Below are 25,558 nucleotides of genomic sequence, written 5' to 3' on the forward strand. Positions count from 1 at the left end.
GTTGATTTTCCTCAAGTTCTCCATCCATTATAAAAACGGGTTCACTTCATTTAGATTTCTTTGCTTACATGATTACATTTGCACAGCATACAAACTGCTTAATTTCCATCGATCGATAGGTTTTTTTTATATACACAGTCATTTCGATTGAGTTCGCTTCATTTTAGTATAAATATCGAACGATCGGCGATGCCGAGTGATTTACACCTCTTGGAAATATCCACCAGTGTCTATAGACTCATATCTATGAAATACCTCGTATTCTACAAAAAATAACCGATCGTTGGAGGAACTTCATCTAATGACGTCACAGAATCCAATATAAATAGTTGATCTGTGGGTTTCCTATGATAGTACACACGTTATCACCGTACCAAGTTTACTAACTGCCACAACATATTAAGACTATTTAACAGACTTCGATAATAGCTCTACACATCTTAACAATTAGGTTATACTCGTCTTGCGCGCTGTGAATGCTATACCATCATAGAGTTCTTAACGGCACCAAGCTTCGTTTAATAGTAGTAGTACTATATAACTACCGTTTACAGTAAACAGTCTCTGTACAAGTTTGTTCAACAAATCGATTTTGTTTTAGATTTTATCAAAAGTGGACTTTTCTGTTATATTTATTAACAAATATTCAGATGTGCCGAAAACAATACAAAAGTTACTAATGATGCAAGCGATAGAGACATAGGTGCAGGTCTTGTAATAGGTGACAATCTCACTAGTGTTGTTTTATTATTAACTAATAAATAAACAGACATGGGTTGTGTAAATTCAACAAAAAATAAATTAAAGCAAGGAAAGTTCGAAACCTCTAAATCTGGACATCGGAAAACATACTTGACAACAAATGGGCATACGGGAAATGGAGTTTCCCCAGAGACATCTCCCAGAGAAGAAGATATTAAACCAGCTATCACAGAAAGACAAAAAGAACTAGTGTTAGAATCGTGGGAGATTGTACAGGCTGATGTGTCCACAGTTGGGGTTAATATGTTCATGCGGTAAGAAAATTTCTTTTGAAATACAATATATTTATTATTATTACAAACTATTAGTATTTGTTTAACTATTTGTATACGAGTGATTCTTTTCGACGAGTTCCTCCTGTTATTCGCATTATAGAAATCATATTTCCATTCATGTTCCAAAACTGACAGTGTTTTAATTACACTATACGCATCAGAATATGAACAAAAGCAGTTGGGATTTTTCTCATTAATAAGCTGAACAAACATTCTGAAGTTTCAGGATTTTGTTTGCATCTTATGTTTTGATTGATGTTCGTACCATGAGTTGTTATTAGATGACAGTGTTTGTTATGGTAAACAAGACAATATATTGCCGACGGGTAACGCATCGTGTTATATTTCAGACGTTCTGTAGACCCATTATATGTTTCTGTAGTATGGGACATAAGTGTCTGATTTTTAAGGACCGTCGTGTGCTCGTAAATTGTTAGATGTTAGATGTTACTGGGTTGTTAAATCCAGACTAGCTATAATTTCGGACTTACAAGCCGTTTAAACAGCGATTTATTATAGTTAACTTTAAGAGTACATAATTTACTTGAAATCGTAAATGGCCACAATGTATGCATATGCCGTAAGATAGCTAAAGCTGGCAATTTTAAGCCGATCCTTGCCGATGGCCAAGCTATGTCAGTAGAGAAAAACAGCTGTAGTAGCGAGTTTGGTTTTTAGAAAATAGTTTATTTTCCCCCCTAAGCTAACTAACCAATCGCCGACGTTTGAAACCAGCTTAACCCCATGATGACGATGGGAACAAGGGGTTAAAAAATCATAACGTGTTTCTGTAATGTACATAAATGATGAATATTCCATTTGTCTGTGCTTGGGATGAGATGAAATACAGACATATATGATCTCTTTTATCATACAACTTTAAAAGTATTTCTAATCTGCAATTATGTATTTAAATACAACGTCTATCACAAAGTGACTCACTCGATCTTTTTCAAGTCGATAAATGTCAAAGGGATAGTGTTTTTGTATGACTTCACAATACTATAATAGTACCTTAGGGGCGATTATGATAGACTTATGGTTAAAATTACGATTACGATAAATGTTAAGACACGAGGCCTAACATAATAGTATTGATATCACATATCACAATCGACATTCCAAAACTAATTGAAAAAAGAGATGTAGTTTACGATAAAACAAAAAGATAATTGGATCTATTATTTCCACATTTTAATAATATGATGCCAATAAAAAAAATTAATTTATTGCTTTTATTTTTATTGAATTGCGTGTACGCTTAAGGAAATGAAAATGGGATTTAACGTCATATTGTTGTGAACCAGCCGGGTCAATGAAATATTGTCCGTAGAGTGGCGTCTCTGCCTGTTCTATACAGAATTCCAATGGTTAGTGAACGTGTGCGCCAATTTTGTATATAGTTTTCCTTCCATCCTAACGACTAGAGACTGTTCCCTGTTCCTTGTCAGACTCTCCGCCCTGAACTGACATCATTCTGCACACCAATGAGAATAGATTTTTGAAATGAAATTAAATGAAATGGGGATTAACGCCCTACTGTTCGGCTCCGACTTGGCTAGTGAAGACGGGCATATGCAATACAATGTGCTATGAGGGAAATTTTGCCCCAGCCGCGGCACTATGGCCTACTCTTACATCGAATTCGAACTACCAAAGGATCTTTTACGTACACGCCAATGTATACACTGACAAGGAGAAACAACGTCGGAAAATCCCGATGAACCGTCTCGGCCAATACAGGGATCAAAAACGCGACCTCCAGGCTAGCGAGCCAGAGTCTTACCCACTTAGCCACGAATATATTTCTGTCCTGAATGGCCGCCATATGGAAAAATTAGTATTCTATTTTATAATGCGGTACTAATCCGTTTATAGCTTTCATATACACACAGAGGCTAAATAAACATTTTCAAGTTTATTAAATGGAAGCGAAATTGTCAAAGTATTTAGGAATTATATGCCTGTTGTTTGTTCTCAAGTGGAGCTAATTGTGGACGGTGTACATTTAGTATCCATTGACTGACATGGGGAACCTACGAAGGAAATTCTTCAGGATTTTTTTCGACCAACATCGGGTAATGAACCTAAGACCTCCCGCCGTACTTAGAGCACCACACGCACGATCTGGTAAACTGTTATATTTAGGGCCTTGGAATTTGGATAATGCAACGTAAAAGACAAAAAAACTGCGTTTCGCTAGAAACCGGAATCTGTCCATCAGATAGGATATGTGTATCGCAGATTCGGTAAAAATGGTTAAGGTTCATTAGTTAAAGATACATTATGTGATATTAGATAAAGAGCTGGCAGGTCCCACTGTAATAGTTAAAAACTAGATAATTTAAAGAGAATCTGCTGAAAATTTCAGTCAAATTGATCCACTCTGAACCGAGATTTTAGCGATTGAATTTTCGGCTTAGCCTCGGTCATCATTACTGAAGTCGGTACGATAACAAAACATAGTCTGGATTATCCATTTCATGATTAAATTATGAATGGAAGTCGAACAGCAAATCGGAACCTAATCCAATAAACATCGCAGGCTAGCGACGAAATCGAGAGTTGATTATGGTCTGCATAAGTTAATTAATGTCTAATTAATAATTTAGATAACATTTCAGGCCTAAAGAAAGACCTGCAATAGACAGATTTAGCTCTTGCATTTAATGCATGTTTAGATAGGAATAACTACTACTTAGATAATTACTTAATACTTCATTACCTAGAAAGTGCAATAAGGACAACTAATGCGACTTTACGTTTATTACTTAATATGTATATATTACAAAAATAATACTGTACGGAATTATAATTTTACAAAAGGCAGGGGGATTATTTAGTTATATGTTTTCTTTATATACATGCAGGCTTACGGAAATCATTAACGACCTAAAAGAAGAAACTAGGATTATATTAAACTGATTGAATATTTTTCAATGAGATATTATTTTTATAAAGTTTAACCATATTTTTTAATAAATTATTCTGTTATTCAAAACATATCTTAAAATAGTAATATAAAGCGAAAATAATGAATGAAAATACACGGTCACACAAAAATAAATGCTTGAATCTAATATGTTTGGTAATATTATAGGCGTTAAACGTAACAAATAATTTTGTTGACCATTATCACATGTTAAGTGTACGCGCTAATTTCATCCCATATGATCATGGCACATTCTTTTCTTGAGGTACCTTTCAGATTTCTTCTCTTCGGGAGACAATATCATAAGTACAAATGTGCATCTAATATTAGTTAAGTTCCCTTTAAATCTTATATTTATCACCTCGAGATGGGACGACACTGCCGTGAGTCAATGTGTGAACATTGTTAATATATTTACATATTTAAAACTAATAACGCTGAATAAATGCAACTCTGTTGTCACCTTACATATTTTCTTACATATCAATCAAATTGTATTAGTTGACAGGGCTGAATTTTACTGCGCAACAGAAATTGTTAGAATGTCTCATAAAGAATATCTATGTGGAATTTAGATGACAAATGTTCAGAAGGTAATTGGTACTCTTATGGGCGTCAATTAGTGCCTGCCTTTATGTACCAGTCTATTTCTGTATTAATTTATCCTAGGTTCGGTGATAATATATGATCCCCATGAGTTCGAGATTAAAGAAATCACAACTCAGCAGTGTACACGAAATTTCCTTCAAACCTGTCACATCAATGATATGCTAGCACACTAAAAGCTGCATTCAGTTAAATGTTGATAAGTAGAAATAGCTACCTCGTCTCTGATCTAATATATCTATTTAACTCTGGGGTTTCTGATATTACCCGACGTGTTTACTCATTCCGAAACACCTGAAGCGGGTTTCCTTTTCGTTTTTATAGTTCAAAATTTCGTTTTACTTATCTTGTTATATAACCCGAGTTCTGGTTGATATGATGGATTAGCCAATAAAACGGTCTGGTACGGTGAGTTCTTGGCGTGTGGTGCACGGAACCGTGGGTAAAGCACTAGAAAAGCCGCTCGTATGACCCTTGATACGACCCTCCACTACAACCGGTCAGATCTTCGGAGAACGCCTGCACATACGATGCCATATGTGTATTGTGCGTTAGGGCAAGGGTTAGACTTGGTCCAGGGTTAGTGTTAGCGCTAGCCCAGTTTACATTTCGTTACCCTAACTACATATGACGTCATATGGGCTAAAATGTGCAGGAACGTCTCTGATCTAGCGTTCTCCCAGATCTTCATGTAGTGTAGGCCATCGAAAGTATATAAAAAAAAAAGAAACGAAACATAGATCTGTATTTTAATCAGATTGGCTCCAATACTGAAACATAGGCATGGATATGAGGGATTTCTTGGTTAGCGGTTTCGACTATTTGGGGTATGATTGGCGGTCACGTGAAAATGTCGAACAAACACAAACCGAAATCGTAGTCTAAAAGAAGAAGGGTAAAATACTTCAAATGCGGTTATTACAGTTCCTTGCAATGTAGACGCAAACTGAAATTACTAACTGTTATGAACAGTAATAGCCAGTTAAACCAGTACGAACGTGCTATATGAACAAGGAATTAACCCAGTATGACATCATCACAGCCAGCTTGGAATCACAAATCGAAGACAGAACAGGCATACCAAGCCGTACTTGAATTGACGGTAGTCGTTTCCAAGAACACCAATACGTTGAGTAATGATCTTCTTGCATAGAAATAAAATAAGAATCACTTATTTTAGTTACATTAACCTTTCCGCATTTGTTTTATTTCATACCTTCAATATTTCATTCGCCCAGTATTCATTAATTCAGTTAAACATTTTTATTGTTCTTATGTTTCTATTAATCCCTCATTTTTACTTAGACGTTAAGCTACTAATTTTATGACAGACAGTTGACACATTAACGAGTTTAATTACCATCTTATTGTTTTATTTTATTGCAATGTATTTTATATTTTAATCGTTCCTCTTTAATTGTTATTAGTAACATTGGTGTATATTGTTCACGATACATTATGGGAGATTAGATAAAGAGCTGGCAGTTCTCACTATAATAGTTAAAATCTGTATAATGTAAAGGGAATTTTCTGAAAATTTCAATCAAATTGATCCACTCTGAATAGAGGTTTTAGCGATTGAATATTCGGCCTAGCCTCGATCATCATTACTAAAGTCGGTACGATAAAAAAAACATAGTCTCGATTATCCATTTCATGACTAAATCATGAATGGAAGTCGAACAGCAAATCGGAACCTAATCCAATAAACATCGCAGGCTAGCGATGATATCGAGAGTTGATTACGGTCTGGATAAGCTAATTAATGTCGTAATTAATTTTAGATAAGATTTCAGGCCTAAAGAAAGACCTGCAATAGGCAGATTTAACTCTTGCATAATGTATGTTTGATTAATTAGATACCATTTTATTATAAATACCGATATGTACATTTATATAGCATTCTAGGTTTCATCCCGTTTCCAGGACAGTTACTCTGTTTGCTGGACGTGCTGTTCTCATGATGTTAATGTTTTCAGGTAATAAATAGTTTCAAGGATAGTTCCAGTCTTTAGATATTACCGAAGATTCTCGCTGCTGCAGTATTCCGTCATTCTGTAGAATTTGATATATGTTAATGATATCGGACGATGTGACAGATTTCCTTGTATGCTTCAGGTTTCTGTTTAAATATTGTATCATTTAAGGGAATATGTATTTTATTGTGGCATATTTATGTATCAGTTTTTTTTTATATATTATGCGGCACACACGGTTATCATGTGTTTGGCCATACAAAAAGTATATAAAGGTAGACCATGCAGACCTACATTAAATACTAGTAGTTTCATGCTCAGAAGGGATGGCCTTTATATCTGCCCACTTTACACAAGAACCGTTTTGTGTTCAATACACCATTTTACAAGAAAGTCGTTTAACGTTCTCCTCGACAGCTATTGTAAGTTAACGGTAAATTATTTCGGCGAATAAATCACTTTAATTTATTTCTGGTAATTTAAATGGACATGAGATATTTTAGGTTGACATCTAACCCAATCTATTGAACTATATATTATTGTAATTGTCAAACGCTGAATAGTTACATTTACTTTCCTATTAATCTCAATACACCGCGACATTGATTTAATTTGACTGTTGGAAACGGCTGCAAAGTACGTTTGGTATATCTGATTGGACTCGTCCAATCTAAGTAAAAATGTTAACAATATTTGGTTGTGTATATATATATAACAAAAATATAAAAGTGTTTGCAAAAAGAACTACGTTATTTGTCGATTACTAGCACTTTCGCTTATTTTATTCAGCTCTACACTCTACAGGTAAACAACATTTAGATAATACAACATTATGTTGTTTACCTGAGGACCTCAATGAAATAAGCGAAAGTGCTAGTAATCGACAAATAATTTTCTTTCTTCAAAGACGTTTATATTTTTGTGTATTTAATACCTAAGAGTAATTATCTTTAACTTTTCGAACATCAGCTTAGAAGCTAGGCTATCCACTCTGTTCAAAACTAAAATTGTTAGCTGACAGTGTTAGATTGAAAGTACTTACAACATTGCCTCGAAGAACATGCTCAGCTGCATACTTATGTTGCAATTAATTAAAATTTAAAGGGTGGATACAACGAAGGTCTATAAATAATTGTATCTATGATCCTTGTAATTCGAGTGTTATTTTGAAATTTTAGGTTGTCAGGAAACGAATATACTCGCGCAGTCCCAGAGTCTATAGACAGTCTGGTCCCGTACAAAATCAATCTATATGAGAGGGAGAGATAGGGGTTAACGCCCACTCGACACAAGCTATGGTTCAATTTCATCCAATAATTCGCTTGTGTGTAGAGATATTTAGGACTGGTAGGTAAACCTGAGGACCCGTAGAAAACCTACGACCATCCCACCACTTATCAAGCACAAGCGGGGAATCGAAACCACGCCAAATGAGTCAATGACAGACCTCTAGACTTAAAGCGTGCCCCATATATACTCTTCAAAAACCGAAACGCATAGTGACATTTCGTCGTCGGTATATCCTCGCTCTACCATCGCCTTGTTGCAACATGAACCGCGACTCATCGCTGAACCAAACTGTTCTGCAACGTTGCTGTGGCCATACCCTATGTGCCTCAACCCAGTCGGATTTGACGGTGTCGGCGTATTTCAAAACAACAGCTCTAACGGGACACCTGGATCGTAATACGGTTTCACGTAGGCGTCTGTGGACTGTCTGGTCTGGTCTGAGATCCTACGCCGCCCAGGAATTTCTGCTGCAGTAGAGGTCACTGTTGTGAACCGTTTCCGCAAATAACGTAACCGGATGTGACGAACCAGAGCAGGTGGGGTCACTCTTGTTTGGCCTCGGCTTGGGTGGTCACGTGTTGAACTCGGATGTCGGTACCTATCCCAAAGGCGAGAAGTGGTACTCTGGGAAACATTCAGCAGCCTGGCTACATCTGTCTGGTATTCACCTGCTTGTAACCGACCGATAGCGTTTTTGCGTTGGTCTTCGTAAAGAGGTGGCATCACTCACTTGGCTCGTTGAGTGTTTACATGTGCAACTGATTTTGAAACCGAGAACCCCGGGATTTTAAAGGCCTTAGGTGTGGGTTTCATGCGAAAAGCTTGGTGCAATCAAGCGAAAACAAACTTTGGCAAAACGTATGACCAGTCACAATTAGTGACCCTACATTTAAAACCAATAATGAATTCCTTTTATCCTTACATAATGACAGTAAAAACAAGTAAGATTTATGGAAACAACGATTCGGTTCAAATAAAAAAAATGATGAAAAATGGGCTGTGGGTTTCTGTTTTTGAAGAGTATATATTAGAGAGATATAAAAACTCGTCACCTAACTTGCATATCGTTATTCCCGTCAATCAAATCCTTTAGTTCTGTCAGCGAATTCAATAGAACAACTCATAGTTACATATTAATTCTTGAAATTTAAAAACAACTGCGTCTTTTATTGTATACATAGCCATGAGGTTGTATGTTTAATGCAATCATAGTGAGGGGTCACTGCGAGGTCAATCAGTGCAATTGGATAAGTACCCACGAACACGTTTGAATTTGTTTATCACGTCATACAAGTTACGTCACCATTTTAGCCTTGGACTTGCATCTGTAACCATGTTTGGGTTCTAACGGACTAGTGGAACAGTATACACGGTTAATTAATGACCTACAATCGTCGACATACAAGCCTTAGTGCACGCCGTCATTATTACTACTGTGTGAGTAATGGCTTTATTAAACGCCCGTTTCCACTGAGTTGATATTGCAGACATGAATATCGCTTTAATCTGGCGTTGATACCTGTAAAATTTAAGAGTATATTTACTCGACACGAATATGCTATCTTAACGTTCTTTAATTTAGGCAATCATTTAGCGTACGTTAGTGCTTTATGTATCTTCATCGAAAGAAGTGTCATGTGTCTAAATTTACTTGACCCGAATATGCTATCTGAAATTTCTCCGATTTGGGTTATCCCATTTCGCGTGGTGCTTATGTACTTCATTGAAACATATTCCATTTTATTATTAATGTGGGGTTTCACATATTCTTGAGAACTTTTCAGCACCACGGATAAAATAAGTAAATATTTATTTAATTTATTAATTCCCAACCGCTAGATGTACATATTAACGTCGCATCAGGTAGATTTGAAATATAAAAATTACAGTAGAGGTAAACAGGTATTGCATATGCCAGAAACTGCTGCTGAAAGTCACACCTCTCGGATCCCATTCAAACCGAGTTTTCCGTAAAGTCTAAAATGTCAGCGTGCCAAATGCGACTACTCTTATGTAGGTAGGATTTGAGAATTACATTTCTAATCTTGTCCTGATTAGAGAAGTTTTATTTCGCTCTAAGCATACTACTAAGAAATAGTGGAATGTTATACAAATCCCAATTTTAAAAAATGATAAAGATACCCTTAAAGTCAAGCTTATTATAGTTTTCCCTTGCCATTTAAATTGACATCAGTGATGAAAGACATAGTTCACTATATTAAAGAGAAATTATCACTTTGACTAAAAAAAAATGAAATGCGGTTTGACGTCCTACTTTTTAGCACCAACAGGGCTCAAGAAGACGGGCATACGTTATGGTGCATGCTATGAGAGCAATTCTGCCAAAACATTGGCGTACTTGTACATCTAAACATTCCCGATATAAATTGCGTAACCAAATCAAGTGTATATACCATCAAGTGCGCATATCTCTTTAATAATAGAAATGTTTTAAAGGTGCCATCCCAAGTACGAACTCTGTGATTTGGTGATATAAATGGATTAAAAAATATTCAAATGACTTTATCTGTCAAACGTTTGCCTCAAACCCATCTCAAAACATCTGAACCATCTAAAGGTACCTATAGGCGTAGCATTATCTATTAAGTGCAGGAGGACCGCACTATACGCAAAACAAAAATCTACAAGATAAACCTGCTGACAAAACAGAATATAGACATTGTAAAAAAATAAACAAATATAAATTAAGTGAATGGATCCTGGGGCAAGCCTTAAGCGTCCACTACGCTGTACAGTCCCGGGCCTGAATGGTGCAGCCTTCACGTCAATAATTCTTGCTTTAAGTTCTAAGTTGTTCCTATATAACTCCTACTGAGATTTTATATATACTATACATTTTCATGCGTTATCGAATTTCAATAAATTTCTTTGCATTTTTTAGAATTGAAACTACCTCTCGTTTTTCTTACTATATCTTTGCATTTTTTAAAATTGAAGATACCTCTCGTTTTTCTTACTGTTAGATATCAGTGTATGTTAGAAGTTAGTTCAGCTCTGAACGTAGGTCTCATTTCACTCGGCCTGTACGTTCAGGAACTCTTCTGTTGAATCCTTGTCGAAACTGAGATCCGCCCCAGCCAATGAAGTCCGCCAAGTTGGTAAGAAGACGGAGACGTATTTTTTAACAGCGTGTTGTGTCGCTCATACTGGTTCTATCGAGGTAAGTAAGGTCTTATTTTCTCACTAAGGTGTTCATTTATATTGTTCAGGCGTTCACTGGGTTGACACGCGACCGTTTAGCAGTAAAAAGTTGCCCCGTAAGATTGACTGGGCGGATCTCAATTTCGACAAGGATTCAATAGAAGAGTTCCTGAACGTACAGGCCGAGTGAAATGAGAGCTGAACTAGTTAGAAGTAGGCTCGATAAATCCAGTAGACAAAAGGAAAAGGCCTTATCTTGAGAATGGTCATGTATAATCCATTATAATGGATCAGAACATTCATGTATTCTCGAAATATATCTATTTTAATTTTCCCATCGTCATTATCATTGTTGAAGATTGATGTTACATTATGTTGTTAAAATTGTGTATGCATACATTAGATACCGTAATCTATTATTATTGCTATTATGTTAAATTAAATGAGATTTTAGTTGTTTAAAAATGTATTCTAGTAATCCGTATAATGAAATATTATTGTTAGCCTATGCTATGGACAGACTATGAGATAAGATTTGCTAAATGTTGAACTTACCTGTTAAATTGCATATGCATACTGTATGTTTAATATTGATAATATTAATAATTGTTCTTGCTATTTTTATACGCCCACATTTTCATGTGGACGTATATATTGTCGTCGCCCCTGTCCGTCCGGAAGTCCGTCCGTCCTAAATTGTTTGTGGACACTCTACATGTCACAATTCTTATCCAATTTTGACGAAACTTGAAATATAGGTTTATCTCCAAAAGATCTCGGCCTGCTTTCAATATTGGCATGTATCGGATCGAAACTTCATGGATTATGGCCCCTGTTTGTACAAACAAATCACGTTTTTAGCTTGTGGACCCTATAAAGGTCACAATTGTTATCCGATTTTGTTGAAACTTGAAATGTAAGTTTATAACGCAAAGATCTCGGTTACTGTCGATATTCGCGCATATCGGACTGTAATTTACTGAATTATGGTCCCTGATTGTACGAAAAATCGCGTTTTTACATAGTGGACCCTATAGAGGGCATAATTTTTATCCGATTTGAAAAACCCTATTATTATATCACCGTTACACCCTAAGGACGACCGAGTTCGAATTTCGTTAAAATCGGCCCAAAATTGACAGACAAAATAGCCGCCGTTCGTTCTCAAATAGCGTAAAAATATGGTATATCAAGGTTGTGGATCCTGTGGAGGTCACAATATTTATCCGATTTTGTTGAAACTTGAAATGTAAGTTTATAACACAAGGATCTCGGTTCCTTTCGATATTTGCGCATATCGAATTGTAATTTCCTGAATTATGGCCCTTGATTGTAGGAAAAATCATTTTCTTTTTAGCTTGTTCTCTATCCATCTCTCGAAAATGTGGGCGTATCCTGCCTGGCAGCCGCTGGTTAATGATGGTAATGGCACGGTATACGTTGATCCGATTTTAACTAAAAGCTTAGTTGTTTAAAAATTGTATTCTAGTAATCCGTATTATGAAATACTATTCTTTGCGTATCGTATTTGCAGAATATGAGATACGATTATCTAAATATTTTACTTGTTTGTTAAATTGCATATGAATACTATATGTTTAATATTAACAAATTGTTCTTACTAATTTTAATGATGGTAATGTCATGGTATACGCCATATTTAACTAAAAGCTTTGTTTGTTTCAAATGCAATCGTGCACGCAGTATTATGAAATACTATTGTTAGAGTATGATAACACAATAAATTCTTCAAACAATCCAATAACCGGCAGCCAAATATAATTGATTTTTGTCGAGAGACACGGTGTTATAAGTCATCAGATTTATTAAATATTACTAGGAAAGTTCCATAATTCAACTGTTTACAAAGAGCTCGCGCTAAAAGCTTCACAAACCCTTTGGTCATTATCACATTTTTATTAATTTTACTAAGTCCCTAAGGATTTTGAAACCTTCTCTAGTTGTCAAAATGTAAAATGTTCTTTGATTGTTTAGAGCCATGTGATGTGTTACAGCACTTATAATATATACAGTTATTTCCCCGAGACAGTATTGCCATATATCTTAAGTTTGTTTTACGTAGCCCAACGTTATTTTATCAAAGCGATCGGTGGGTAGTTTAGAGGAAAGCGTTACTTTTATGGTTATGATAGATAATAATACATATAAATGTAACAATCGTTCAAATCTAGACACAACCACTCAAAATTGAATAGGTGTCCATTTATGGTCATTCATTAAGAACATTCTCAAAATGGCTGTCTTTTTCTAAGATGCCTGAAACTTTCGGCGTAAAATGATATTCATTTGCCCAAAAGTAGGCCATCTTTAACAAAAATGGCCGCTATCTTAAACAAAATGGCCATCATCTTGGATTTTTGAATGGCTAATGGCCTTATTCAAAAGGAGTATTTGTGCACTAAACCATCGATTTCGACAAGTATAAAAAGTGTAAGTATTTCTGAATATTATCAAATCTCATAACTACCGAAACTCGAAGGACTGGCGTACTTTGAGTAAGTTATTTGCGTTAGCCTTCGTTAACTCATTCAAAACAACTAAACATGCGTACGAATCGTCATAATTATCGTTTATAACTCGGTGACAGCTCATCAGATTTGTCAAACGTTTTGGAATCAAAATATTTGAACATCCACGCTGAAATTGCATATTCAAATCACGTCAAACCTTAAAGCATTGTTTCACATGACAGCTTTACGTGTATATTATCTAAAAAAACAAATCGAAATAAAAATGCACAAAATAACAAAAATACATTTAAATCATAGAAACGATTTCCAGATCAATAATACATGTATTTTTATTTCTCCCTTTTCTATGGTTTTATAGTTATATTGGAGCTATTAAAATATCTGATTTATTTTCGTGTCCAGAAATGACCAGGCGCGCAATACTGATGTTTGTTACACACTGAACTTTACCTTTGCATACGCTGGAGGTTGTTAACTTTTGGTATTTAGAGCTTTTTTGTGATTTTTCCTTATTCAGTATTGCAAACCTTCACCTGAATGTCACCGTCCCTGAGTTGTCCCCTGCACAGTCGATATGTGTATAGTGTGTGTGGGTTAGTTGTATTTTACGTCCGCTTTCACCGAGGTGATATCGCAGACAAAAAATGTGTATAGTCATGACTCCTCCTTAAATATCTTTGCTTCACCGAAAACGAATTCTAGGCTGTATAAAGAGGCAAGGGATTCCCTTATACCTTGCAGCTGGCAGAAAGTAACACGTGAAAATAAACATAACATTCGCCTTGAATTTTAAATATACATTATACACTGTTGGTGGGCATACGCGAACAGCAAAGCCGTCAGTTATCATAATACATAAGTATACCCTTTTAGTCCATACTGATTTTGGTTGTTCGACGGGGCGATCGATACTATTGTGTGCATACTTATTATTAAAGTGGTATGGCGAAACCAATTTATGAAGTTTATTAAAAGATTTTAACATCTCGGACGTAAAGCTTATTAACGTCGCAATGTCGATTGGTGCTCTAAGAATGCAGACGTAATTTCTTTTCTGTTGGTGATTAAATGGTTGTTTAGATTTTAAATAAAAGTAATACCGTGCAATTGCATGAATTACTAATCTCAGACATAACATAATATACGTGATTGCCTAATTTACCGTTTCGATCCACTACGCAGTCACTAATTCCCTTTCAGCGGTCTCCCACGGACGGAGTCTTCTGACCGCTCCTGTCTGTCGCTAGCAAAGGCTGACTTCGACCGTGAGAGAGAGCGTTCCGACATGAACTAGAAACTTCACCAGTAAGTTAACATTCGATTTATACAAGTTTTGAGATTTACATGAAAAGAAATGAAATGGGTTTCACGCCCTACTGTTCTGCTCCTACTGGGCTAATGTAGACGGGTTTGCGATTTACATACTTCGCGATAAAAGAATAATAGCGCTGAGTTTTTTTAATACATAACTTTATAAGTTAAATTTATGAACTTTTGCTGCACATAAAGACGCCGATTGGACCAGCAAATCGGTTTAAATTAAACATGCGACACAAGTCATAAAGTAACTATCACATCACTTTGAATTACCTATACGTCGCACGAGTTGTTCTAACAAGTTTCTGGGTACGTAGTTACTTGTACTGAAGTGTAAATGTTAACACCATAAAAGTGTTGTCATTAATCAACTAAATTCCTTTCGAACAGTAAAAAAAAATATGGTTCAAAATATACAACATACAACAATTGTTCAGAACCATGCGATATATTATTGTTTTAAATAACTAAACCGGTTTTTTTTCTTGTTCAAAATGATTTTAAGGTTCGCGACATGAACATCTTCAGACATGAAAATTCCATTTCTACTGAGAAATGGTTCTTATATATTGAAACATAAAACGACAATTTATCAGATGTGAAAGTTAATCAGTCTAAAAGCAAGCAAACAATTTTATTAACAAAACAGTAAGTAACACTAGAGTCAGTGACAATGGTGTTTCAGCTGAAAAAAGCTACCATCGCCAGCTATTCTGAAATGGCCGTAAACAATTATAGATTAAGGTCACGTCGAGAACTATTTTTTGACGAAAGCAAAGTGCTATCCAATCAATAAATCTCAGTTGACAACAATGATTTAGTCATAAGACCAATTTTTATTTCTTATGAATTCCACACGATTATTTTTATCCTTTAACATTTCGAACTTTCCACCATTCATACCGGAAATGTCCTATGTTTGACCTTCCGTTTAATGGACTACTATTTTCCAAATTAATCAAGATAGAAATACCAGCTGGGTAGTAAATCAGAAGTGCGTTAAATAATGTCAGCATGTGTTTCAACTTAGAAATAAGTGTCTGGTTTTCAAGATATTTTTTCTCTGCTTTGAATATTACATGATCACTATCTATATATACGTATATTAGCCATGCCCAGATAGACATCCAAGTCCATTGAATGGCACGATCTGTGTTTCCAAGATAGGATTGTCATCCGAAGTAGTGACAACAACTAGATATATAGCCGATTAAGTTTTAGGTTTTTTTTAAAAATATATTTTATTTGCTTAGAATGTGATTTGATCACATCCAAGCTCATTGAAAGTTATTATCTGAAGTGTTTCCAGGATTGTAACCTATTTTTGGTTGGTTCGTAGAATCAAACTGCGATCAAGGGTAGATAAATTGAATACGTGAAAACCCCGTGGATAAACACAGGGTATTGTGGAGTAGAACGGAATGAGACCACTTGGGATACCGAGGATGCGGGGTGCATGGCTGCAGGCAAAGTAATCATTGCGTATTAATCCAAGAGTTACAAAATACTTCATTACATCGATTCGTAAAATATGTATTATTATTAATATTCTTAGGTTTTGAATTGAGCCAAAACTATTCAATAATTTTGATCTGCAAATAGCTGCACAATAACACAAATAATAAAAATATATTATTTGACATTTATGTCTGAACATGAACCAATATTAATCACAGTCTTGGTTATTGAAATTGCAATCCGACACTCTAAATCGTGATTACAGTTGTCCTCGTTGAAATATAACTGAAAATGCAAACAGGAAAGTAGGCGTCTGAGTTGTATATTAAATACAAGAAACGTTAAGACCACACAATTCGTAATGTTTCTTGTTGCCTTTTGTAACTGATATGTCGAACCTTTTTTCTTCTACGTCTATATCTGTTTTAGTTATAAAAATATTTTTTCATAGTTCGGATAAGAGCGTGTTGTTTTTATAACACTATAAATGCCAAATCATTGCACCCTCAACATTAAAGTTTCGATGCACTATTTAAACGGACCCATAAATATATATATTATCTCTCTATTTACCGTAAATACTTTAAAAGTGCGAAAATCTGTCATTCGCTGATATAATCAATGTTTCTTAACCACATCAAGTTTCAGTCTATGTGCGTCATTTGCATTTTTCTGAAAATATCAAATTTATTAAAATTTGTATTGTTATTTCTAATCAGTTATGTTCGGCGAAATACGTGAGCAGTTCAAAATGAATGACAATCGTTTGCGTCTGGACAGTCCATAGAGAAAACGTCACTCACTGTTTTTTAAAATGTTCATTTTGTCTTAAATATTGGATATCGGGATCCTCCTTTTTCCAAGTAAAATAACAACATCAATATTGATGGAATTGTACCAAAATTGTACTTGAATCTGTTATTTTTATCATTTATTATATTGTTTAATCATGTATGTATTGCTCATCTATCGCCGTATCATGTATACACGTTACAATATTCATTTTAATACTGTTGTTTGATTTGCCTTAAATATAGCCAAATTATACACTGGTTGAAATAGACGTTAAGTCCCACGAACGGTAAGAAATAAATGGGTCACAACGCATATAATAATGTAATATGAATTATATAAGCCGATTTACATTCAATTGTTTCTGTTTTTACTGTAATTTCTAATCGGTTATATATGTTCGGCGAAATGCGCGGATAGTCTGAAATGAATGGTTATTCCAGTCTACACCGGTAGTATTCTCCTGCATGGGATAAGTTTAGCCTCCTTCATCGAGTCGGTTCACAAAACTGGTGCTCAAAAGCATTCTAACACGCGATTCGTGTTCCAATTTTAAAAGGGTCTTTTTGTCTTAAATATTGGATATCAAAAGACCACTTTTCATGCTAAGATAACACGCGATTCGTGTACCAATTTTAAAAGGGTCTTTTTGTCTTAAATATTGGAAATCAAAAGACCGCTTTTCATGGTAAGATAACACGGTCAATGTTGATTTAAACTGACCAATAGACCAATAAACCGTGTCTGCAATGTCAAAGACCGACTGATATTGAGTTAAAGACTTGGCTCCTCTAGAGAGGCATTTCTGTCTTTTTGGCTTCAAATGTTATATCAACGATCATTTGGGCATTTATTAACATGACAAATCAATAATCCACTCTCTATCTCTAGACCATCGGATGGCAGAGATTTAAACAGAGATTAGAACGCCCGCCAGATTTAAGTATTTAACGTTAAATGGATAATTGAGACTGAGACTCGTTTGCCCAGTAACGTTGCTACAATAATAAATAATCTAAGCTACGTCTTCTAATACTCATGACTTCACTCAGAATAAAGTAATTTAAAGGCTCAATACCACTCTTGTTGTAACTGAATAATATGTCCCAATCTTTATTCTGATCAACAAATTGTACTATTTTACAATATTCCAATTAATTGATGATACAAATTTGATCTTAACACACCTAATTTAAAAAATTAGAAAAATTCAACTAAATGATTTGAAAAGCCTGACGTAAAGCTTTTCAAATGTGACTTGGATTTAAAAATATTTTTGAACCCTCTGGACAAGTAAAATAGGATTTAATGGATAATTTACACAACAGGTAGGACACTAACACATGTAGTACTTAGAATAAGGCTATTTTTTTATTTTCTGGAGCTGTCAAGCCAGCAAGAGTGTTACTGTCCCTTTAAATGAAATATTCAATATGTATGTTTCATGATTTATTTTTGTACTATAATAGCAATACAGCTCTTTATCTAAATCTTACATAATGCATCTTAAAAGAACTGGAGAATTAACCGAAGTCTGTTATATCCGAAGAGAATTTGCACCTCTAACGATGTTGCAAAGATAAGATTATGGAGAGCACGGGAATATAAATCTCTTTTCTCATTTGTTGGTTAAATTATTTTTAGAAACAATTAATAACAAAACGTTAAACCTTAAAATAGAATATTTTTTTTCTGAAATTAATTATGTTCCTGTAATTTAGACGCCACATTTAGCATTCAAATTCGGTTCTTTTGTAATGCGATACTATGAATACACTAGTAAATAAATTTTATGTGGCTAAAAATGGTTTTGCATTCAGAGGTCGCGAATTACAAAAGGTAGTTTATTAGCTTTAAAGCGGCGACGTCGATGTTGCAATATTTTATACCATATATTATATATACTTTAAATATTTGTATTCGATTGCCTATGCCTCGAAAGAGGGTGGGTGGCAGCGTAGTTTAATGTTTGCTCAAAGTGTTGGAAATCACAGAAAAAGTTCCCCCTGGAGAACCCCACCCCCTTTTAGTCGGTAATGTATACTCCACTGGTTAACCCCACCCGCATTTTACCACTGCTCCCAGTTTCTAAAAAAAATTGGAAAGTATACTATTTGATCGAACCTCGCGGATTTAACACCGACAATGAGATGGATTACTGGTGGTTTTTAAACAGTTATCTAAACTCATCTACACAGGATGTTTAATAACAAGATACATAAATCTGAAGAAAATTCATTAATCGAAACATATTCTGAAAACAAGCTAGATTTTCGCTAAAAGTCATGTAAATGTCCCATTTTAATAAATAATATACATTTGTGGAATTCCCTACTGTGGAGTTAAAGAAATCTATTTACTTCCTAATACAACAGACGCCAAATATATATTTATTGTATCCGTCAGATGTGATCCTTGCTGTGAAGTTTATAACCCCTGGCACGAACACGGCCTATTTACCTTTACTCTGGAAGCAGAGTATTTTTTTACTTAAAACATTACATGGTGGCTAAGGAGATGCGTTTACTTTAATTATAGTAATACACCATATATACATCCGGTCAATCACATTTTACTGTCTTGTTTATTTTTTATTACAATTTAAGTTGGTGGGGTAATTAAATGCTCAGCTAATTATTGTTTGTCTGATTATTCAGAAAAAAAACCATGTTTCGGTCTTTTATTAACCACATAAATGTGTATTGTTAGGGTCATATGTTTATTCCAAGACGTTACATGACTTTAAATTAATAATTGGATCCGTTTGCCCTAACCGGACCGTTAATTAGTCTTTTCCCTTATTTTGTCTGAAGTTGGGCTTCGTTGGATGGCGCCTAAAATATTTTAAAGGTATTTGTTGGTAGCTGTAACTGCGATCTGTATATTAGAGGTAGATCCAAGATATGTTTTCATAGAGATATAGAGACGGAGGTGGTGGATTAGGTTTTAACGTCCACTTAAACCAGCCCATTGAAAGTAACACCATTGTTTTAACGATAATATATAAAATATAACCGCGCACAGCCTTTGTATGGAAATAAAACATACAGAATTATGATCATCTGCAAACTTATTGAATAAAATACTCCAAGTTACAAAATGGCGGGTAACATCTTCGTCAATTAATATGATTAAACACTGATTTATGACAAGAAATTGTTCTGGCTTGCAGAGATTTATTGCCATATAAAGACTATCGTCGGAGCAGGACAGAAGGACGTTAACCCTCATTTCATTTGTATATTTTTATTTTAATTATACGCATGTAGACAGTTTCGTTTTCGCAGTGGGTGGAGAAACGAGAAAACACTTGGGCGACATTATTTCAAAACAGAAGGACACATATAGAAGATGTTTCGAATAAATACCTTTTAATATTGAAACGTTTTGTTAAGATAAAATTAATCTATATAGAACTATTTGAACTATATGAAAACATATCTTGGATCTAACTCTAATATACAGATCGCAGTTACAGCTACCAACAAATACCTTTAAAATATTTTAGGCGCCATCCAACGAAGCCCAACTTCAGACAAAAAAAGGGAAAAGACTAATTAACGGTCCGGTTAGTGCAAACGGATCCAATTATTAATTTAAAGTCATGTAACGTCTTGGAATAAATATATGACCCTAACAATACACCTTTATGTGGTTAATAAAAGACCGAAACATGTTGTTTTTTTCTGAATAATCAGACAAACAATAATTAGCTGAGCATTTAATTACCCCATCAACTTAAATTGTAATAACAAATAAACAAGCTTGTAAAATGTGATTGACCGGATGTATATATAGTGTATTACTATAAACCCATCTCCTTAGCCACCATGTAATGTTTTAAGTAACAAAATACTCTGGTTCCAGAGTAAAGGTAAATAGGCCATGTTCGTGCCAGGGGTTATAAACCTCACAGCAAGGATCACATCTGACGGATACAATAAATATATGTTTGGCGTCTGTTGTATTAGGAAGTAAACAGATTTCTTTAATTCCACAGTAGGGAATTCCACAAATGAAAATGAAGATATGGATTAGGCCGTTTATGAGAGTAGCTCGTGGATCTTCTGAAATCCACCTGGCTTATATTAATGTCACGGAAAGCTTTCATCTGTAATGTGTCGGATATGAGATCAGTGCCATGTCAATTTTGCAATAAATTGTTGAAGGGTTAAATTCCTATTTGCCTTGTGTTCTTTCTGATAAACATTGTATACTCCTGTGATGAGGAACAAAGGTGTTAATGACTTAGTTTCTGGACCTCGGCCTTGAATTATCAGCCCTAATGCGTGACTTACTAGATTACAAATGGAGATCTTGATGGATCGAAAACAATAGTGTTAAAATCACATGTAATCATTTACATTAGCTTTCGGTGTCTAACAACTAGATCAGCTAGTGTTGTTAACAATACTTTCTAATGTAGTCAAATCTACCTTTAAGCTTATTATTCCGGAGCTATATCTAGGATTCTAAACATGCAATTCGTGGCAATATTATTAAACACAGGGGCCTGTTTCACGAAATTTTAACTAAGATAAAATCCAAATTTTAGTAATTTGATTGGATAACATTAGTTTGATTTTAGTGCTTGGCCAATCAAAATTGAAGTATCTACTAAAATTTGGATTTTATGTTTAGTTAAAATTTCGTGAAACAGGACCCAGGTCTATTTCATTCGTATCACGTGAACTCAGTGTACTCAAGAGTAAAAAAGCGTCCAATGCTACTGACTTTATTTCTCACAATTACTGCATCCATCGGGTAACTTCTACTTAAGCTTGCGATAATGTAGCTGTATTATAATGTGGACATGTTTAAATGCCTAAACGTCAATTAATTATTGCATAATATATATAATTCCCTAATTGCCCTTTCAACATCGTGTACCAATATGCTGATATATTAGCGAGCGGTTGTTGATTACTTACCGAGGTTTACCATGCAAGCATATAAGTGTCATAGACGTTGCAGAATATACCATGCAGAACACTCGACACCACAAATGTAACAGTTTCCGCCTAAATCTATTAACCTTGTAAATATATATTCTAGACTTAATGCCCGAAATACACTTAAGACATCAAACCCGAAATATACTACCCTTCTTTTCGGTTTTAAACAATTATTAAACCCTTCACATCTTAATAATGGCCGCATTGGTCAAGTGAATACGTTACTGCCTGCAACTTTCCTATAATCGGGGGCAACAATACTGAAATTAATTGTGTTCGAGTGTCTCAAATCAGCAAGGGCCGTCTTTCTTCTGCTAAATACTAACCTTTGCTGAAAATTAGATGACTGTGACATCACACAATGGGTACGATAGTGTACATGTATCACTCAGGAACTGCAAGAGTCATGTTTATTTCAATGCCAACTAATCTAATAGAGTGTGGATCTTTGGATGGACGAACCTGGGCGATGACAGTATTCCAGCACATTAGCTAGTTGGCGTATAACAACAAAGCGAGTTTACATAAGAACCCAAGGTTACGTCGAAGCTTTAGTAATTGTACGTTTTATGTTTACACCCGTAATGACGGGTCATCATGATATCACCTTAAACACTGCAAATTCCATTCAACTGGAACTTTCATGAGGTAATTTATTGGTGTAGTATGCAATCAATACTATAGGATAGCAATTCAACTGTAATTCATTCAATAAGGTCAAATTGATACTGTCTGTTAAATTGTACGACTTCGTAAACATTCTGTGAAGAAGCCATGCCTGAATTCCAGTCTGTCTTCCCTCTCTATAAGCATTTAAATTGCCTAGTAAATAGATTACAAGAAATCAATTTTCGACCGTAACACACTGCTTTAACCATCAGCTATTAAGGTTAAACACCCTTTGATACTCGGTGATGTCTTCTGGTGCCACTACAAAAGCTTAGACACTTCAGTTCTTGTAATGCCTCAATTATGTATTGCTTGGTATATTACACCTTTTTGGTTTTTCTCTGTTCTCTGTGATACACTCTGGTGGTATTATGTATCTTAATCGATATATAATACTATTAACTGGTGTAATGCGTAGCATATTTGTTTAACTTCTTTATTTCCCCCTATTCAAAAAGGCAACGAGTTGTGCAATTGCTTGGTCAATAAAAGTGGAGAGAAAAGACTATTTATTATAGTATCAATATGTCCCTATGGACCGTGTGTTTGATGTATCTTAAATCTGTTCTTGTTCACAAACCTCTCAGTATTTAATAAACTATCAAACACACACATCAATTATAACGTATCTAGAAACCTGGTCCTGAACAGATGCCGATTCCCAGTTTACTCGTTTGTTAACAGGACAAGCATAATCATTCCTTCTATATAAACAGTTCTAATATTAACTAAATATTGACTTGATTTCATTTGACATAATATGATTTTGAATTGCTCTGCGATTTAGAAGAGCCAAACCTCTTTGAATTAGGTCAAACAAAGTATTGAATCAGGTTGATCTCGTACTTCAATAGGGATGGGATTAGAATTCAGTTGAGAAAGATTGAGTTAAAGTCGACATTTTAGTAACTGTTGGTTTGTATCTCAACACCGGCATCCCATCTATATATACTGTAGATGTAATATTTTCAAATAAGCTCGACTGTCATTCTACAAAAGTATCTTAACGCGTCATAAATTTTGAATAGTATTACGCCTTACACTGGCCTACAATTATTACACGTTTATACATACGTTTAAACGTGCGCTTCTCGGCGTTGGCCTGATGGGTATGTCTCAAAGTTTGCATATATTATCTCATTATTACAGAACATACCACGTGTAAATGTGCACTCAAATTACAAATTAGGTTTATGTTAACCGTACACAAACGTTTGATTCCACGATTATGTTTTCATTAGCCCACTCGCTGCTGAAAAGTAAGAAGTTAAAACTAACTCCATCGCCATTACTTCTGACAATGTCAACACACATAAATCTGTTAATTTAGTGCATTAGCAAGGCTTGTATCTGGTTTGTCGATGAAATAATTTATTTGATGTAGCCATCATTGAAAACTAATTCCACAAAGAATATTCATATGCATAAGCTCTTCCCTAATTACCGAGGCAGTCAGTCTTATCGTTATGGCATGCAGTGAAGATTTACTGCGGAACCAATTTGTGTGTGTACGTGACAAAAAGTGGGGTTTTCCCCAGTTACCCACTGATAATGAAGAGCACTGCACTCAAGAGAAATAATAAAATTAATTTGTACCATATATGTTTTGTAAGGACCAGGGTGTTCTGGGTACAAGCTAGATCCCAATGATTATGTTGATGCTAGACCAGAAAGATCCATGGCAGTGGAAAATGAAGTATATCTTTAACACGATTGATTTCTATTATGATGAGCTTTAAAAATGGAAACCTTGTCTATTAAAATTGATAGATTTGATTTTTAGTGGTTGTCTTTTGTTATCCCCAGACCATCAATTTTTAAATTACAGAATTGTGAATGCCTTCTCTTATCAGGAATTAGCCCACTTATTTCATTTGCTTATTTCAATTACAGAAAGGTCAGACATGGAGGTAAAGGGTCACGCATGGTCCAATATAACCCGAAGAAATCGATTAAGTCCTTGTTATGTGTGAATAATTTGAATATTTGTTGCTGTCTGGTTTTGAAATAATTGCTTATGCGTGTTAGTTAATCTGAACATTACACTATGAAAAATATAAGTCAGGGTCGACTTCAATTGGTCTTTTGCATTGGATACAATATCACCAACATTGTGTGTTACTAAAGAACTGCACATGTCAATGATTGTTAACATTCATCTGCATCATATCGCTAACATTTTGGGAAAAGTAAACACAGATTCACTTGTTTCAACATTCGTGAGGGTACAATATCGATATACATTTTGAATACAAGCGCCAACTAATTTATAATGGCCTTAAGTGGCATAATACTCGGGTGATAATCCTCGTACCGTTTGCTTAGAAGCTTATGACATGTAAATATATCGCATGATGATTCCCATTTATGATTGGACAATAATGTATGTGATTTATTTGACGTTAACCTGAAAGCGAAACACTAGCTTTTAAAAAGAAATTGTGTAGAACACCTTTTTACTGCGATGATTAACATTCTATACTCTTTGAGGCACTAAGGATTATTTGTCCACTAAAAGCTAAACAGCCACTGCTATAAAAGCATCTTTTTATCGGACGTATATGTGTTAAATGTATCCATGTTAAATGAGCATTACCTTCTGTGAGTTTCGAAGAAGGGCATACGCCATGCAGTGTGCTATAAGTGAACTTCTCCCCGAACAGCAGCGCTACTGTCTATTTTTATTTCGAATTTCAACCGACAGGGGTTCTTTCACGTACACTTTCCACCCCATCCTGCACGTACTCGGTCAACGCCGGGAACGAACACATTACCCCAATGTCAGCGAGCCAGCGTACTCACTGTGCCACCGTTGCTCCTTGTAAGTTTCAACGAAATGAACATATCACATACCAACTGTCAACGTATTGGA

At 35.1% G+C, this 25,558-nt stretch overlaps 1 long non-coding RNA gene across 1 annotated transcript in view; it reads left to right on the plus strand.

Annotated features, from left to right (window-relative positions):
- The first annotated feature begins 268 nt into the window (after positions 1-268).
- Positions 269-25,558, plus strand: part of LOC126822005 (uncharacterized) — a 46,035-nt gene continuing 20,745 nt past the window's right edge. The window contains exon 1 of the long non-coding RNA XR_007680600.2: positions 269-1,016. This is a non-coding gene — a long non-coding RNA (uncharacterized LOC126822005). The remainder of the gene's footprint in view (positions 1,017-25,558) is intronic.

The sequence above is a fragment of the Patella vulgata genome, chromosome 5 (assembly GCF_932274485.2).
Source record: "Patella vulgata chromosome 5, xgPatVulg1.2, whole genome shotgun sequence".
Classification (NCBI taxonomy): Eukaryota; Metazoa; Mollusca; class Gastropoda; family Patellidae; genus Patella; species Patella vulgata.